The sequence below is a fragment of the Schistocerca gregaria genome, chromosome 2 (genome assembly GCF_023897955.1).
Source record: "Schistocerca gregaria isolate iqSchGreg1 chromosome 2, iqSchGreg1.2, whole genome shotgun sequence".
Classification (NCBI taxonomy): Eukaryota; Metazoa; Arthropoda; class Insecta; order Orthoptera; family Acrididae; genus Schistocerca; species Schistocerca gregaria.
Genome location: NC_064921.1, coordinates 903,653,871 through 903,667,432, shown reverse-complemented (window position 1 = coordinate 903,667,432; position 13,562 = coordinate 903,653,871). Strand labels below are relative to the sequence as shown.

The 13,562-nt window shown below is 42.4% G+C and overlaps 1 protein-coding gene across 1 annotated transcript in view; it reads left to right on the top strand.

Moving 5' to 3' along the window:
* Positions 1-6,014: 6,014 nt before the first annotated feature.
* The window catches only part of LOC126335345 (neuroligin-2-like), a 656,601-nt gene continuing 649,053 nt past the window's right edge, over positions 6,015-13,562 (top strand). Inside the window, exon 1 of the mRNA XM_049998530.1 lies at positions 6,015-6,571. The gene's annotated coding sequence lies outside the window, so the exon portion shown is untranslated. The remainder of the gene's footprint in view (positions 6,572-13,562) is intronic.

Genomic DNA, 13,562 nt, shown 5'->3' with positions numbered 1-13,562 from the left:
AAACTGTTTTATAATTTATTGGAAATGGAATGCATTACCCTTTTTTACGTGAATGCCAACAGAAAAATATCTTTCTCATAACGAGTGTTTCACAATGCAGGTAAGAGATTTAAATTATCCTTGCTAAAAGACGTCCCTCTGTATAGTCAATCTGTAAAGAAAAAGATCTTGTTTCGAATATCTCACAGCTACATATTGGATCTTCTTCATTTAGTTATCGATCTGTCCCTGAAAATAGTTCTCCAGTTTTGCGTTTATTTATCGCTAACACGATGTATTCATTATGAAAAAATCTACATTATGCTCAACTGAGAATTAATGTTAAACAAGGAACTTCGTAATTTTAATAAACAAATACCATTTTCGATAGTTATATCTGTTTGTATTTCAGAACCCCTAGTTTTGAGACATGTAGCAGGTGGGTTATTTCATTTACTTTCATTCAATTTCAAACGAAGACAACATTTCTTTTTAATTAGTTAGGAGAATACATAGTATATATTTTTGCAAATGATGGTACTAGTTTTTTGTAAGATATTTCTCAGCTCCTTTATAAAGCACTATCAAAAAAACAATGATTGACTTCACGGCAATCACCACAATTAAATACACGAAAGGAATGAGAAATTAACCAGGTAACTAGCAACAAGGATTTTGTGGGAATCCCGATGAGGCCACCGAACTAGAAAATTAAAAACAACGTCAACATGCAGTGTGTGAATTAAAGTCTGAATTGATGTCAGGCATCCTTGATCCACTAAGTAGAACTGCTGTACTTCCTGCCTTGTCTCATTGCTGCCAATCTTAGCGATCTATTGTTTGGTTCGAAGTTCGTTACTGAAATGCGTTTTAATAACCGTGGTGCCAAATCTTGCACATGAGCTATGTGCGTGTTGTTGGAGCCATTTTGTATCACATCTGAACGTGAGCATATTTTAAATGCGCTTTCATAAATTGTTCTCTTTCCGCATGATGTTTTTATCACAGCAGGCCGGCACGTAAACTAAGTTGTCAGTAGTACACAAGCCGCAGCCACTGCACCGCAGTTCCAGCCTTAAGTTGATGTGGTCCTTTCCCTCTCCCTGCAAACCTCTCAGAGGTAAACACTATCCGTATAAGACTTGGTGACTCTCGCCGCCCTAGTTCCATTCCGCAGAAGTGGGAAGAGATCGATAGTGTTTCTTCTCATTGCTGCAATTGTTTAAATGACCCACAGGTGGAAAAACGCTATCCTACAGCGTAAGAGTAGCGTAGCAAAAGTGTGATTCACCCGAAGAGGTGACACTTTTCCACTGATCAACAGTCGAATCCCAATGGTAGAAGATATACTCGAATCATAATTGTAATTGGGTCAATATGTGAATACCTATGCGTGACCTTCTAGGGAGTTCAGTGTTCAACAACATACAATGCATTGTGCTCTTTCGGCAAAGATCCACAGATCACATCTGTCCTACTTCACGGAGCATACATGCGTCCAAACTCCACGTTCTGTGAAGAGTAAGGCAAGTCCAACCATTTATCCCCTACTGGTAGTTTCACTGTCCTTCTACCCGTTTTTGTAGATGTTAACGGCAGTGAACGTTCGACCAGCTTCGCCGTTTCCGAGATACTACTTCACAGGCTCTGTGTAATAATATAAATCTGCCCTTCGTTAACGTTGCTTATCTCAATGGATTTCCCCATTAGCAGGTCAGATCTTCGCTGAGGTGATAATGTTTTGGTAGCGTAGCTCGCCACAGTATGACGCCAGAAGTAACGCCACTGCACCTGTCCACAAAAATTCAAAGAAAGAGACCTCTCCTCAGGTGGGCGATTGGAGCAGCGTAGAACCATGATTCACCACTGAAAATCATGCGATGCCAGTCAGCAGCTGTCCATGCTTTCCGGTCACAGCACTAATCCCAATGCAGCAGTTTGTGCTGTAATGTTAACGCTATCTTACACGTGAGACGGTAGTTCCCTAGTCCGGTTGCTGTGGGCCTTCAACCAAAGGTGCAAGATGACACAGCCTGGACTAATCCTCAAACAACAGACGCAGATGTGAAGGGGTTACGATGTGCTTGGTGGACAATATTATGATCCTCTCTTGTGCTGGTCACATGTGGCTGACCCGGAGTTTGGCAGGTACGTCTGCCATCATGGCCCTATGCAGTCCAACATCGGGCCACTGTCACATCTGAATGGCAATCAAATTTGGACTTTTCAGAATTCGACCAGCCAGTCAACGGGAGATCAACAATGTGGCCCCTGTCCAACTCTGTCACGTGTTGATAATGCAGTCTCACACGTGTGCGTGGCATCGCTATGTATTTAACAATGATCCCTATGTTATTTAACAATAATCGAGTGCTTGGCATCCCTATGTATTTAAAAATGGTCGCTAGACATCTAGCCCAGTTTACGCCCTTCATATGCCCTATAAGGCGTGGTAAGAACACAAATCACGAACGATACTATTGCACTATGCATGAAATGTATTCACAATTGCGAATACGGAAAACCATGAGCTGTACAGTGGAATGACGACACTGAAAATCTGTGCCAGACCGGGACTCGATCCTGTCTTTCCCGCTTATCTCGAGCGGTCGCCTTACTATTTGACTACCGCAGCACGACTCACGGCTAGACCCAAAGTTCCATATGTCGTCAACCACGTGTATACAAACTGCACTCGTACATCCAGTATGTGTATCACTGTACAAGGAGATATTTTACTGCAAAGTCGTTTGCCCGGTGTCGGCGGATAAATAGGTTTGGCAGTGCTTCTGCCTTCGGATATGCATGCATAACCCAACTTACGCTGTATCGTATCTCTGAACAACACAGGCATTGCAGTATTGTTTCATTGGACTGTGGCGACGGTTCTACCGGTCATTGAGAATTGCTATTCTAATCAATGACATACTCGCCGATGGTGTATAAGTGTACGAAGTTACACTAACATCGAACGGTGTCTTATTGGTGCTGCAATTTTTTTGTGACACGATGTATATTGGTGGTATAAAACAGCACACGTATTTATGAAGCTGGGCTATTTCTTATAATAGTTATTTTTCATTACATTCTTCAATGAAAATTTGTGTTACATAGTAACTGAAACGAGCTGTGGGTCGAATCAGGTGTTTATCAAAAGCTATTCCCGTTTCAAATACTGAATGTATTTTTCTCGATCCGTGAGATACCACGAACACAAAATACACTAATACACTAGCAGGATAGTTGCCCGATGCAGTTGTGTTTATCGTTCAAAATACACCATTTTAGGAGATTGTGCCGTGCGGGAATCTCTGGCACGATTCGATATCGGTAGATCCCTCCGGTTTGCAGCATCACTGGCGATCGTAGAGTCAGAGCGATTTTTCGCCGCCAGAGTGAAGTGCACTGACGATAAGGTCGGTTTCAGCGCGACCGCGGGGACGAGTGCTCTCTCTCAGTGATCGGGTGTCAAGACGTTTCGCGCCTGCAGGTAGTAAGTGTCATGACATCGTGACCGATAAGTTCCATGGCTCGCTGCTGCATTCTGAATGTCAGTCAAAGAGAGTTACGTGCTGGGCCAGATCAGTAGAGACTGCCCGATGTTGAAGCTTTTTCGGTGTGTTGTCTGGACACGTACTTGGGTTTGGATTATTCGGCAGAAGCTTGTCAACATTGTAGTGCCTGGTTGGTTTCCTATCAGACAGTTCCACAGGATTGAACAGGGGGGTGAGTGATGCTTATACTCAACCGCTTGCACCCATTGATCGGGCCACTGTTCACTTACATTCGTACTGTCTGGAAATTATTCCAGTCTCAACCTATATGGTGGATGCGGGAAAAGGCTATTCTCTTAGTTGTCATCCTGGTTATCCATCCTCGTTTGTAAAACAGTTCTTGTGAACCTATTAAAGTCATTTTCCTGTATGGTTTTCGCTATTAAACTGTCGTTGTAGAAGTGTCTTGCCTTAGTTGGCCGGCCGGCCGTGGTGGCCGAGCGGTTCCAGGAGCTACAGTCTGGAACTGCGCGACCCCTACGGTCGGAGGTTCGAATCCTGCCTCGGGCATGGATGTGTGTGATGTCCTTAGATTAGTTAGGTTTAAGTAGTTCTTAGTTCTAGGTGACTGGTGACCTCAGAAGTTAAGTCCCATAGTGCTCAGAGCCATTTGAACCATTTTTTTTTTTTTTTTGAGTTGGCCGCGCTAACTGGTGTTATCTGAATTAAGTAGTACATAAAACGATTTTAGTTCACAACTCGCTTTTTCCAGACTTACTCCGTGTCTTTTGGTGTTGTAATTATTGTTAACTCGTAATCTGTATGTTACAGCATAGTGTGAGTATACATGTGGCTTATGTTGTAATCTCCGGTAAAATGGTCTTGAATAAAATAAATGGTCAGTCTCTGTTCTGTTTCTGTTAACTGCACTGAAGTGAGAGCCTAAAAATACAGTTGACGAACCGCGTTGAGGGTTGTTTCAAACCGCAAGTGGGCGCCTTGTATGCACGATTAACTGATTGTATTTTATGTAAACTCGTCGGCAGCCTATTTACTTGGTTTGCTTGTTTTTCCTAGTTACATGCCATCAACATAAAAGTTTTCTGTATATGGTACCGCGTCATATTGCATAAAACTACTGCTGGAGAAAACCAATGTTTCAGCCATGGCTGCAGCGGCCTTCTTCTGAGTCTACCGGTAGACGCGGTACCTTACCCAGAAAACTTTTATGTCGACTGACACAGGCCGCGGAAGACTACGCAATTATACATGCGATCTGTTTTAGTAGCCTGTTAATCATTTCTGTAGATTTATAATGTTTAAAATTGGAATATGTTGTTAAACGTCACATTGTTGATCTTTTAAGCATCAGTGGTTTTAATATAATATTTCAAATAATTTTACTTAAGATCGTTATAATAAAATTTTTTCTTCAGTGTTATTTTAGAGGTTTTGTACATTCTAACACCGGTTAACTCGTTGGAAAAAAGAAAAGTCACTAGTTAATTAAATTTTTGTGGTAGTTTCTTATATTTTTTAAATCTTTTTGATGTGGCAATGAGGTGGTTTATCTTTTATTCAAGTTGTCAATAGATTTGTGGCTCTGTGCCTCACCATTCAACGCCAGCTCCCTACCGCATTTCATAGATATTTAAAACTTTGAACATAGCTGCTAAGGTTCAGTGACGGTGTCAGAATTATATTGGAACAAATAAGCCCTCGGTCACAAATATTAAGTCAGAATTGACCTGGTTTCGACGCTACTGTGAGCGTCGTCTTCAGAATTAGACTACCTGTTCTAAAACATATTAGGTAGCAACCCTTATTCACAGTACAAGCAGCCCTTAGCGGCTCGCCATCTCACAACTGTTCATGACGTCGCCTTTCCGGCCCAGATCATTTTTAATATGTGACTTGTACGTACTGCATCTTTTGCAGTCAGTACAAACTTCAATTTTACTAATGTACCATATACCTAATATGTTTTAGAACAGGTGGTCGAATTCTGAAGACGACGCTCATAGCAGCGTCGAAACCGAGTCAATTCTAACTTAATATTTGTGACCGAGGGCTTATTTGTTCCAATATCATAGATATTTGTTTAACTGTGAAGTCCTGTAGCCTGCCAAATCTGATACACGCCAATAACTACGGCCAGGAAAATCTTGCGCTCATTCCGGAGAATATAAAGCACGGCCTCTGTCGACGCGTCGTGATGGGCGCCGCGTGTGCGCTGGCTGCCTTCCACGGGCGACGTGCCTCAGTAGCAGATCCTCATAATGCCTGTCACGGCGCCGCCGAAAGATGAATACGCCGCTTCTAATTCCTACCTTCCCGAGCTCCGAAGGAGGAAGAGGAAGAAAAAGTCGCGACACCGCAAAGAGAGTGCGTCGCGTGTTTTGTTTCTCGCGGCGGCTGCCAAGCGCACAGTAGTCGGCCGCGCCGCGATGCGACGTGCCCTCCCCCCCCCCCCCCCCCCCCACCTGCTCCTCTGCCGCACTCTCTCGTGTCAGCCCAATCCCCCTCTCCCATCCGGACCTTGCCAGTCCTGTTCCACGGAGGCAGCGGCCACAGCACGCCGCTCCTCTGCCGTGTGCCGCCGCCGCCACTGTTCCCGAGCCTCTGGCTGGCTCACGATAGAGGGGACCTATTTATAGTCGCGCCGACCTCGGGAATAATTCTGAGCCCGAACGAACCAACATTTTGGCGCTGGGCGCCGAGGCGCGGCCGGCCTCGCGCCCCTCCCCGATCCTAGGCGCTCTTTTTCCGGCGACAGCTCCGGCGCCCGCAGTGTGTGTGCGCGCAGCCGACGCCGACGCCGACGCCGCCTATGCCCGCGACCGCGACCGCAGCCGCGCTCTCCCGAACCCTGTTGCGCGACGCGCCCTCCGTCCGGCACCTGCTGTGACGTCAACGCCGATCGGCCCGCCATGTAGCGGCAGCAGCAGCTGCTGCTGCTGCTGTGGGCACCGCGAGCGGTCCAGCCGCGACACGCCTCCGATCCGACTCTGGTCCCTCTCACACAGCGACTCGGCGTGGAACCACTGCCGCCAAGGGATACCGGATGCCTGCAGTTAACACGTTTCCCGCCACCCAGTGTTAGTATCTGCTACGGGAACAACCATATGTGTGTGTGACGCTCAGCTGACCTCGAATGTGCATCTAAATAAGGGTTCACACCATGTGTCACTTTGCTACCTCGGAATCGTCAGGGGTGAGTCGATGTTTTCGTCAAGCAAAATGTATCTCACACTTGTCCATCTCCGTAAATCTATACCCGCTTGTCTACTTACATTGTTGTTGTGGTCTTCAGTGCTGAAACTGGGTTGATGCAGCTCTCCATGCTACTGTGTCCTCTACAAGCTTCTTCATCTCCCAGTACCTACTGCAACCTACATCCTTCTGAATCTGCTTGGTGTATTCATCTCCTGGTCTCCCTCTACGATTTTTACCCTCCACGCTGCCCTCCAATACTAAATTGGTGATCCCTTGATGTCTCAGAACATGTCCTACCAACCGTTACCTTCTTCTAGTCAAGTTGTGCCACAAACTTCTCTTCTCCCCAATCCTCTTCAACACCTCATTAGTAATGTGATCTACCCATCTAATCTTCAGTATTCTTCTGTAGCACCACATATCGAAAGCTTCTATTATCTTTTCGTGTAAACTATTTATCGTCCATGTTTCACTTCCATACATGGCTACACTCCACACAAATACTTTCACAAACGACTTCCTGATACTTAAATCTATACTCGATGTTAACAAATTTCTCCTCTTTAGAAACGCTTTCCTTGACATTGCCAGTCTACATTTTGTATCCTCTCTACTTCGACAATCATCCGTTATTTTGCTCCCCAAATAGCAAAACTCCTTTACTACTTGAAATGTCTCATTTCCTAATCTAATACCCTCAACATCACCCAACTTAATTCGAATACATTCAATTATCCTCCTTTTGCTTTTGTTAATGTTCATGTTATATCCTCCTTTCAAGACACTATCCATTCCATTCAACTGCTCTTCCCAGTCCTTCGCTGTCTCTGACAGAATTACAATGTCATTGGCGAACCTCAAAGTTTTTATTTCTTCTCCATGGATTTTAATACTTACTCGGAATTTTTCTTTTGTTTCATTTACTGCTTGCTCAATATACAGATTGAAAACCATCGGGGAGAGGGTACAACCCTGTCTCACTCCCTTCCCAACCACTGCTTTCCTTTCATGCCCCTCAACTCTTATAACTGCCATTTGGTTTCCATACAAATTGTAAATAGCCTTTCGCTCCCTATATTTTACCCCTACCACCTTCAGAATTTGAAAGAGAATATTCCAGTCAACATTGTGAAAAGCTTTCTTTAAGTCTACAAATGCTAGAAACGTAGGTTTGCCTTTCCTTAATCTAACCTCTAGAATAAGTCGTAGGGTCAGCATTGCCTCACGTGTTCCAATATTTCTACGGAATCCAAACTGATCTTCCCCTAGGTCAGTATTGCCCCACATGTTCCAATATTTCTACGGAATCCAAACTGATCTTCCCCTAGGTTGGCTTCTACTAGTTTTTGCATTCGTCTGTAAAGAATTCGCGTTAGTATTTGGCAGCCGTGACTTAGTAAACTGATAGTTCGGTAATTTTCACATCTGTCAACACCTGCTTTCTTTGGGATGGAATTATTACATTCTTCTTGAAGTCTGAGGATATTTCGCCTGTCTCATACGTCTTACGTATTTGAATGAATTTTCTCATGTTGAGAAGTCAGAAGGAGCGCTCTGATTTAATTGGTAAAAACTTTCTAAATCTAAGATGGTGGTGTAACTATTTCCTGATCTACGACAGACTTCCCTGTCTTCTTCATGTTGAACCTCCCCGTAGAAAAATTGATGAATGACAGTACTGATAAACCTCTTACGTTACTTGTGATTCTTGTGGATATTTTGATTCTCTTACGTTACTTGATTGTCAAACAGCTGAGCAGAACTGAACGTACTCAGACATATCTCTCTTTACTTATTCTGATCAAGGCTAAACTGACACACAATATTTTTAGCGCAACGCTATCTGACATTCAATAATCCCTACAAAAGACTGGTCCCGAATAATAACATATACCTTACCTCACAAAAATCTTCGTTACTCGAACTACTGCAATACAGCGAGCGCCAATACTGCTAGCTCTATAAAAGATTCTAACTACTGAAGGCACTAACTATTGATAGGCATAGTTAGCTAATGAAAGATTTTGGTAGAGAACAAACATTGTATTTACGTTAATAATATTCAAAAGTCGTCATGCATATATAATCAGTTCATGATATAAAGTGTTAGAGATTTACTCTTTCTGATGGAAACACGTCCAGATAGTCCGCTCGCAAAATTCTGCCATCTCTCTTCCCACATCCACCACTGCTGGCGGCTCACCTCCAACTGCGCAACACTACGCGCTGTTCACATCCAACTGTCCAACACTACAATAGCAAATATTCCAACAATGCAAACCAGCCACAGAATTCACACATCACAGTCAGTGATTTTCATATAGAGCGCTACGTGGCGCTACCAACATAAAAACCTAAACAGCCTACTTACACTGTTTTCAGATATTTTTGTTATAAAACGTGTTCAGTTTCTACCTTTAAATGTACATTTTCATCTACATAGATACTCTGAAAACCACCGTATGACACTTGGCTGGCGCTAACTTGTACCACCACTTTTCAGTTCCTTTCCTGTTTCACTCGCAAATAGTCCGAGGGAAAAACTGCTGTCAATATGCCTTCCCGTATCTTATCTTCTTGGTCCTTAAGCGCAGTGTATTTTGGCGGCATCTCTAAAGTTTTCTCAATAGTGTTCCTTGGAAAGAACGTCGCCTTCCCTCCAGGGATTCACATTTGAGTTCCCCACACATCCCCGTAACCCTTAGATTAGATTAGATTAGATTAATACGTGTTCCATAGATCATGAATGCGACACTTCGTAATGATGTGGAACGTGTCAGTTTAATGAAAGATGTCTGTACACGATATTACATTACACAAAATATTGCATGACACTAATGTTTAAGTTAGTTTTTTTTCCCCTCCCTTAATTTATATCTAAAAATTCAGCCAATGAGTAGAAGGAGTTGTCATCTAGAAATTCTTTTAATTTATTTTTAAATGTTGATTGATTATCTGTCAGGCTTTTGATGCTGTTTGGTAGGTGACCAAAGACTTTTGTGGCAGCATAATTTACCCATTTCTGTCCCAAAGTCAGATTTAACCCTGCATAGTGAAGATCATCCTTTCTCCTGGTGTTATAGCTGTGCACACTGCTATTAATTTTGAATTGCGTAGGATTATTAACAACAAATTTCATAAGTGAATATATATACTGTGAGGCTACTGTGAGGATCCCTAGATCCTTAAATAGATGTCTGCAGGATGACCGTGGGTGGGCTCCAGCAATTATTCTGAATGCACCTTTTTGAGCAATGAATGAATACTTATCTACTCAACGAGGAATTACCCCAGAATATGGTGCCATACGACAGCAGTGAATGAAAGTAGGCATAGTAAGCTAATTTACTGAGATTCTTATCACCAAAATTTGCAATAATCCTAATAGCATACGTAGCTGAACTCAGACGTTTCAGCAGACCATCAATGTGTTGCTTCCAGATTAACCTCTCATCAATGGACACACCTAAAAATTTTGAAAATTCTACCTTAGCTACAGACTTCTTTTCAAAGTCTATATTTATTTCTGGAGTTGTGCCATTTACTGTACGGAACTGTATATACTGTGTTTTATCAAAATTTAAAGAGAGTCCGTTTGCTGAGAACCACTTAAAATGTTGTGAAAAACATCATTTACAATTACATCACTTAGTTCTTGGTTTTTGGATGTTATTACTATACTTGTATCATCAGCAAAAAGAACTAACTTTGCATGTTCATCAATATGGAATGGTAAGTCATTAATGTATATCAAGAACAGTAAAGGACCTAAGACCGAACCCTGTGGGACCCCGTACTTGATAGCCCCCCCCCCCCCCCCCCAGTTTGAGGAATCAGCTGTTGTTTTAACATTACATGAACCACTTATTTCAACTTTCTGCATTCTTTCAGTTACAGAGCTGAATTGGTACCTCAAGCCAAATGTTGGTATGCCCATCCTTGTGACTGATGTCCTGCGGTATAACGGCCGTTCACTTACTTGATAAAACGAAAGCTCTGCAGCCGTTGTTTTGATGTTATTTAATCGCATTGCAGCTAGTTGCAGTAACTCAAATGGCTCTGACCACTATGGGACTTAACTTCTGAGCTCATCAGACCGCTAGAATTCAGAACTACTTAAACCTAAGGACATCACACGCATCCATGCCCGAGGCAGGTTTCGAACCTGAGACCGTAGCGGTCGCGCGGTTCCAGACTGTATCGCCTACATCCGCTGGGCTACTCCACGCGGCTCAGTAACTCAGTGCAGCATCTTAGGGCATTAATTGGCGCTGAAGAAGTGAACTCCAATCGTATTCACGATCTCATCAGTCGTCAACATCTCTGAACTGGCTTCTGTAGAACACTGTAAAAGCGATGTTGTGTGTGTTGTTTTGGCAGTTGACGGTTGCAGACACATCATCGTTGTTGTGTTAGTAGTTGATGATTGCACACGCAACATCACTTTTACAGTATCCTAACGGCAGCCAGCTCATAGATGTTGGTTACTGGTGGAATCGTCTATACGATTGCAGTTTACCCTCTCAGCGTCAGTTAAGGTCTGAAGATGATGGCGTTTTGGGTCACTGATACTGGTAGCAGTACAATAAAGTAACATCAGAAAGACGGCTGCTGGTTTTCCTTTTATTACGTGACGTCTAGTTGTCTTGTGCTATTTCTCATCCACTAACCTGACAACTTGACGTGAGCTTACAACTTGAACTGAGTGCGTTTTATAATGTGAATTTATGAAGACCTGAAGATGTCAGCAAAGTCTGGCGAAAACTGTTCTTGTAAATAAAGAAATATCTGTCCACACTTGCCTTTAGAATGTTTTTGCTTACCTGTTTAGCAGAAGTTCATACAACCACATTCAGACTATTTCTCAAGCATTCCTCTCTCGAAAAGCACATGGGAAAAGTAAAACCTAAAAATTGCTCTTATTTTATTGCGATTGTCATTTATCCCTTTGTAGGTGACAGTTAACATAATACGTTCTCGTTCTAAGGAGAACGATGCTGATGGAGACTTTGGAAACAGATGTCACTGCGACTAAGACGGCTATGTCTGAATGACTGCCACCCCAACTGACGTGTCATATCAGTAACACTCTCTCCTGTACATTGCAGTTACGAGTACACTAAACGAGCTACCCTTCTTTGAACGTGTTCAATATCATCCGACAGTCCAGTCTGACAAGGATCGAATACAGCATAGCAGTACTCCAGAAGAGGATTGACAAGTGTAGTGGAGGCAGCTTCTTTAGCATATTTGTTGCATCCTCTTTCTGCCTATAAAACATAGTATTCGGTTCATCTTCTCCATTACACTTTCTATGTGATGTTTCAGTAGCTAAAAACCATTAAATTTGTGTAATACATCGTGAAAAGACATTTAAGAATTTTCTGTACTTATTTGAAGACTTCACACTTTTTATCTTTTAGGTGTAGGTACTATATAGACATCTTCTGAAACCAGTTCGTTTCCGCATATAGAATGCGCAAAATGGGTGAACCAAAATAAAATTTTCGGCCTTTGCCGGAGAGTTTATACATCCTGTTACACGCTTCTCAGTGTATGTTCCACATGCAGGTTTACATTGTTTTTAAATACTTACATTATTCGCAAGAATATACTGCCAAGGTACGTCTCCGTTGAGAATACGTTTGACCCATAATCCGTTGCACTTCATGAATTGTGTTAATATAAACAATTAGTGATAACGCGATCGTAAAAAATATTATCCCGCTACATTATGCCTTGTGGTTCAAAAACATTGTCAGTGGAGACTATCTCAGCAATGCAATCATATCAGTAACTTAAATATTTCATACAGTCACTCTTAAGGATGCAACATATCATCAAAACCACGAACTGTGAGTTGTAACTCAATGATAAAACCATTTTATATGTCTATCGTAGAATATCTGATTTTTTAAAATTCTTTTTCATTTTTTTTTTCTTTTACACTTGAACATTACTGCATCGTATATTAAATTAGTGGCCAGTTTCGGCCTTCGGCCGTTTTCAGATGTCGTTGCTTCAGAGAAATATAAGTTATTTAAAACAGCAGTTATTACTATTCACGGAATTCCATTCGCACGTAGCAACAAATATGGGTAGTTTTAAGTGATACACATTTCACAGACGCAACTGCATCTAAAAACTGGTAAGTAATCTAATACATGGCGGAATGAAGTTCATTTGCATTTTTCGTATGTTGCTCTCACGAATCATTATGTTGATGAAGCAGGGTATGTATACGTAGAACAAATCTACGAAAGCCTCTTCCGCCAAATAAAGAGAGTGTGCTGTAATCTTGCATCGGTGAACACATTCTTGTTTCGTGCCGCAAGGGAAAACGGATGACGCTGCGATCACCAGCCTTTAAGGAGCCTCCCCCCCCCCTCCCCCAACTTTACAAATGGACCTGACACTTCATTACCGTCACGGACACGTTTAAATCAATAACCGTAACGGAAAGGTCGGCTATGATGGTGGCTTAGACAATATAGGCCAAATAGTTCGAACATTGGGAATACTTCGTGTACTCGAAAATTTTTGTGCAATTTTAGGAGGGCCTGCCACGAACAACAATACTAGAAATCCTGACTGGTGAGGAATGCGTGTAGGAATGGAGTTGAGTTTATAGGTCACTTCCGTACGTTTGTTTGAATAATTTGAAAACCTTGGCCTCCAGCGAAAATGTATCCAATTACAAAATTTAGCTACATTACATTTACTACTGTTCATCTTTTCTGTAGAACTGACAGTTTGCTCGTTGGAAGGGAGACAATACTAAAATCTAGCACGTAGTTTTCGAAGGCCAGATATAACATTGCGGATTGTATACAACGACTGCGTTAGGAGCATATATCTATAGGGTGGATCACC